Source organism: Nanorana parkeri, unplaced genomic scaffold (assembly GCF_000935625.1).
Source record: "Nanorana parkeri isolate BGI_ZX_2015 unplaced genomic scaffold, ASM93562v1 scaffold113, whole genome shotgun sequence".
Lineage (NCBI taxonomy): Eukaryota > Metazoa > Chordata > Amphibia > Anura > Dicroglossidae > Nanorana > Nanorana parkeri.
In genome coordinates, this window is record NW_017306381.1 from 1,531,724 (window position 1) to 1,538,039 (window position 6,316).

Sequence of the window (6,316 nt, forward strand, 5' to 3'; positions counted from 1 at the left end):
CACAGAGAGAGTGCAGGCATGCCAAAGAGAGAGAGCAAGAGCCACAGAGAGAGAGAGAGCGCGAGAGCCACAGAGAGAGAGAGCGCGAGAGCCACAGAGAGAGCACAAGAGCCACTGAGAGAGCCACAGAGAGAGAGAGTGGGCCAGAGAGGGAGAGAGCCAGTCAGAAAGAGGGAGGGAGAGGGCCAGATAGAGAGAGAGACAGTCAGAAGCAGGGAGGAAGAAGGCCAGAGGGAGACACACCACAAGAGAGAGGGAGGAAGAGGGCCAGAGAAAGAGAGACGGAGAGCCAGTGAGAGACAGAGGGTGAGAGATGAGGGGTAAAAGAGAGACGGAGGGCCAGATAGACAGAAAGAGACAGACATATCAGAGACACAAAACATGGCGAAAGATTAGAGACTGATAGTTCGGAAAGTTTTCCCACCTTCAGAACATATCCAGGAATGTTTCTTTCCCCAAAGAACAAGTAGAGCAGATATGAGATTTTCGTGATTGGGTGTAGATCTCCTCGAAGTATAATGTAAGCAATGCACTGATTTGATGGCTGCGATATGGGCCTATTCAGCAGCACTATCTACAGTATATCTAGCCTCTATCGATGTCCTTTCCCCGTATGCCAGGGGGTCTCCAAAGGCATCCTTGTGTCAAGGCCTACCTTTCCCTCACAAATGGGTCTCCATTCCTACCCGTAACACTGCAGACGTACCTAAATGACCCAGCAAGGGCTATGTATAACCTCTCCGTCATAGATGGCCACCCAAATGTCAAGAGAATTATGTATACAATTAGACATAGGGCTCTCTCAAGATGGCACCCAAAAGGAAACACTGGTCCAATGACTGACCCCCCTCTAGCGCCTAGTACCGTAGTAATTCTCAGTATGGGTGTAATTCCCATACACATCTAATTGAACCATTTTTTCATGTGACTGCTTTGTTTACCACAGTGGTAGGAAGTGTGCAGCAACCGCAGCAGCACTCCCTATCCCTGCTCATCCAACAGAGCGGCAGCATCGCTCCTCATATTAACAGTGGCTGTACCAACACCTGCCTATGGTGGAGTATATACACAATGGACAAGGATGGAGTATATGAGGCAGGAGCTACTTCAAAGCCATCAAACCAAGGCCATGGTTTGAGGCCATGAGACCAAGACCATGAGATGAAGACCATGAGACAAAGACTAGGCGACCAAGACCAAGGCCATGAGACCAAGACCAAGAGATGAAGACCATGAGACAAAGGCCAAGGCCATGGGACCAAGGCCAAGAGAACATAATTCGAGGTCTGGTGTTAGGGGTTGGGTTACAAAATAAGGGTTCAGTTCAGGGGGTAATGTGAGGCGCAGGATTAGGATTGGGTTGAGATCAAGGGCTGGGTTTATGGTTTTAATATGATATATAAGAATAGGAGTTAAGTTGAGATCAAGGGTTAGATTTAGGGGTTATTTTGAGGTGTTTTAGGGGTTGCGCCAAGATTCAATTTAGAGGTTAATTCCAAGTGCAGGATTAGGAGGTAGGTTGAAATTATGGACTGAGTTTATGGTTTAATATGATTTGTATTCACAGGAGTTAGGTTGAGATCAAGGGTTAGGTTTATGGGTTAATCTGAGATGAGGTATATGGGAATGGGTTGAGATTAAAGGTTCAGTTCAGGGGTTAATTTGAGGTGTAGGATTAGGAATTAGGTTTAGATTAAGGGCTGGGTTTATTGTTTAATATGATTTGTAGAAAAAAAAAAAGGAGGTTAGGCTGAGATCGAGTTAGGTTTAGGGGTAACTTTGAGGTGTTGGGTTTGTGGTTTGGTTCAGGAGTTAATTTGTATTTTAGAGTTCGAGGTTTGGATGAAGAACCAGGGTTAGGTGGAGGCATTCATTTGAGATGTAGAATTAGGTGTTAGGTTGAGATTAAGGGTTGGGTTTAAAGAGTTAACATGAATTGCAGAAGCAGAGGTTAGGTTGAGATCAAGGGTTAGATTTAGGGGTTCATTTGAGGAGTCGGGTTTGTGGTTTGGTTCAGGAGTTCATTTGAGGTTTAGAATTAGGGAAATGGTTGGGAACCAGGGTTAGGTGTAGAAGTTCATATGAGCCGTCTAGTTATTATTATTATTATTACATAGTATTTATATAGCGCCAACAGTTTGCGCAGCGCTTTACAATATAAGGAAGACATTACAATCACAATACAATTCAAGACAAGATGGTAAGGAGGGCCCTGCCCCTGAGGGCTTACAATCTAAAAGGGAAGGGGAAGTGATACATGAGGAGGGAGCTGTGTGGGAATGAATTGTTTGAGAACGTGATGGTTCAGTGGTTAGGTTGAGGTGGGATAGGCTTCCCTGAAGAGATGGGTCTCAAGGGATTGCCTAAAGTCAGAGTGGGAGATAGTCGGACAGGTTGGGGTAAAGAGTTCCAGAGGATGGGAGAGACTCTAGAGAAGTCCTGGAAGCGAGCATGGGAGGAGTTGACGACGGAGCTGGAAAGCAGCAGGTCTTTGGAAGAGCGGAGAGGGCGGTTAGGGTGATACTTTGAGACAAGGTTGGAGATATAGCCGGGGGCAGAGTTGTGGATGGCTTTGTAAGTGGTTGTTAATATATACTTCCCCATCATTCCAATCTTATGTGAACAGTCGAGTTTAGATCTGGAGGCCTCTGGAGGAGGACCGTTCCTCACATACCTAGCAGCCAATTCAATTTTTTTTTTCTCTGGTCCCCTCTTTACTGCAACAGAGACAAGAAAGGAGAAATCTGATTGGTTGAAGCGGGGGAGCAAGAAAAGTTCCCTTTTCAGACACTTTGGTGACAGATCAGTTGTTAAAGGAGAACAATGGGGTTAGGGTTTTTCCCCATAGTTCTCCTTAGGGTAACGGGAGGACACAAACTAGCGTCCTCCCATCACCCTAGGCTCAGTATACCACGAGCTGTAGCCTCGCGGTATATACTGAGATGGCGTAGCTCGCGGTATACTGAGACACCGCAGCCGGGACGGATCCCGACAATTATGTCGGGATCCGCCCAGCTGCGTGACTGACAGCTGGCTCTGCCTATCTAGAGTCAGCTGTACCCGCCCCCTCCCCCGTCCGTTCCGCCAGTCAGCCCTGGCGGATCGGAGCGGGGGGAATCCAGCCCCTCCCCCTGTCACGGCAGAGAGCCGTGTCAGGATTGAGAGGTGAGCGAGCGCCGGTATGTGTTCGCTCACCTCCCGATCTACTGAGCCGACCTGTGACAGTCTCATTGTCACAGGTCGGCTAGAACTATGAGGTGAGTGGAAAGCACTCACCTCATAGTTCCCCTTGAAGGAACCGCTGAGCCCAGCTTGCTTCACAAAACAGTGACTACCAGGACTTTCTGTTTTTCGGCACCGGCTGACACCATCAGAGGGGGTGACACCAAATGACAGGTAGTCACTTTGGTGTCACCCCCTCTGAAAAGTCAGGCACTCGGTCAGTGACCAAGAGTCCAACAGCTGCACAAGGGAGGAAGGGACCCGCTGGCATACCTTATACCGCCGGATGAACGTCCCCTCCTTTCTTTGTCGGTGTCCATCAACAAGGTCGCTGGAGGACACAGGAGTAAAGGTCACTGGAGGACACAGGAGCACAGGGGTAATTGGAGGACACAGGCGCACAGGGGTAATTGGAGGACACAGGCGCACAGGGGTCACTGATAGAGACAGGAGCACAGGGGTCACTGATAGAGACAGGAGCACAGGGGTCATTGGAGGATACAGGGGTCTCTGGAGGACACAGGAGCATATGGGTCTCTGGAGGGCACAGGGGTCTCTGGAGGACGCAGGAGTCTCTGGAGGACATAGGGGTCTCTGGAGGACACAGGAGCACAGGGGTCTCTGGAGGACACAGGAGCACAGGGGTCTCTGGAGGACACAGGAGCACAGGGGTCTCTGGAGGACACAGGAGCACAGGGGTCTCTGGAGGACACAGGAGCACAGGGGTCTCTGGAGGACACAGGAGCACAGGGGTCTCTGGAGGACACAGGAGCACAGGGGTCTCTGGAGGACACAGGAGCACAGGGGTCTCTGGAGGACACAGGAGCACAGGGGTCTCTGGAGGACACATGAGCACAGGGGTCTCTGGAGGACACAGGAGCACAGGGGTCTCTGGAGGACACATGAGCACAGGGGTCTCTGGAGGACACATGAGCACAGGGGTTTCTGGAGGACACCGGAGCACATGTACCAGGGAGCAGATCCAGTGCTGTATCATGGAACCGGTGAGCGTTACACTTTCATTGGTTTACAGCAGTCCTTGGTGCAAAGTGAATTCTTACTGGCTACTCCGGGCCCCTTGTATCCCTGAGGCCCATGTGATACTATACTTGTGATACTGTCCCTGGAGAGAAGTTGTCATTGCCAGGATCCCTATGGAGGACACAGCAGGGAGATGAAACTCTCCCCTGCTTGCACAAGGGTGTGACTCCCTGGATATTCTAGTGGTCCTATTGTTGTCACCAGGGAACAGGATCACCATTGTGACATATTACGCCATAGGCCTGCCACTGACCACCAATGTTAGGAGTGAGGGGGTGTTATTGGAGTCTAAAGCTGGCCATACACCTATAGATAATCTGCAGACTTTCTATGGTCAAATGGAAAAAGTGCAACAGGTTCCTCCATCTACGCTACACTGTGCGGATGGAGGAATCTCCCACTGGGCCAAGCTTCAGTATCTTGCTAGTCGGCCCCACTGGCTCTCAAAACACCTGAACGATGCCTCCATCCAATCAGATTATTCAGGTACAATTTCTGTATAGTGTATGGCCAGCTGACGTAGTATCCCACTAAGGTGATCGAACAAATGCCATGTTCAGGGGCAGCAACAACAGGACCCGGGTGGGTGGCTCTGCCAGGCAAGGCGGCAATCTGGAACCTTTCATTGCCATCAGAATGATGCCGGTACCACCCTCAGTACCGATTGACCTGTGCAGAAATCGGTCTCTGATTGCAGTGATCGTTAGTAACCAGATTCCTGTCTCCGGATGTGTTCAACTGAAACCTCCAACAACGAACTTCTCTTATTTGCTCCCCTTCGGTCTGTTAAATAATACCATCATATCTGTCTGATAAGTGCAAAACAATACCTGTTGATCCGGCCAGAGATGACTTCCTGTGCTCTCTGCCCGTGCTGGTTTATACAATCATACAGGCCATTGCACCTCATAGTTGTTGGTAGATATAAAGGAGATTGCACAATCAGATTGTAATGTGTCACAGACTGTAACGTGCCATGTGCCGCCTGCATCCTAGCATCCAATGGTGATGTACAGGGAGGCTGCCAACATCCTAGCAACCAATGACGCTGTGATGCTGTTCATCCTTGGTTGCTAGGACTCTGGCATTCTGGTTCATACTGCATCCTAGCAACCAATGATGCTGTGCATGGAGGCTGCTTGTGTCCTAGCAACCAATGATGCTGTGCGGCAGGGTGTCCTTAGTTCCTAGGGTGCTGTCAGCCACACAGTATCATTGGTTGCTAGGATGCAAACAGCCTCCCTGCAAAGAATCATTGGTTAGTAGGAGGCAGGCAGCCTCCCCACACAGCATCATTGGTTGCTAGGAGGCAGGCAGCCTCCCCGCACAGCATCATTGGTGGCTAGGACACAGGCAGCCTCCCGGCACAGCATCATTGGTTGCTAGGACACAGGCAGCCTCCCGACACAGCATTATTGGTTGCTAGGACACAGACCGGACCTGCATCCCAGCAAAAGATGCTCCAGAATGGACACAAATCACTCACGGACTAACGTCTGCCGATCCTGGCGCATCTTTGCAACAAATTCCTGTACATGTTTCTGACACGCACATGAATCTGTCCCTTTGCCGTAGCATGCCACAGACCCTGCTTATAAATGAATTCCCATTGAACACACGCAGCTCAGTGTACAACTCCAACACCTGCCAGGTTGAATGAACTCCAGAGAGCACGCAGGACTTGCACCAGCCAATCAAGATGGCCGTGGACCCTGAACCGTGCGCGAAAAGCACGCGAGGATGCTAATGTGGCTGGAGGGGGGAGCTGCCTACCGTTCCCCTTTAATTTCACCTCCCCCTATTGATTCCAATGTTGTTCCCCGAAAGTTTTGCCGCCATCTCCCGATGTGCAGCGAAATTTCGGGGAAGTGAAAATTGCGCGCATGCCTAAAACACAGTCGGTGGGTTTCGTAGACCAGCCTGGGAAAAACCGCTTTGCTTACATCACGCCGGGGAGACGGCGCATTTCCATTGGCTGCTGCCAGTTGCGTCTCTTATGGAATAAGCCCGCGGTGACGGCGCGTGCACAAACACACGCGAGCCAGACTGGGAA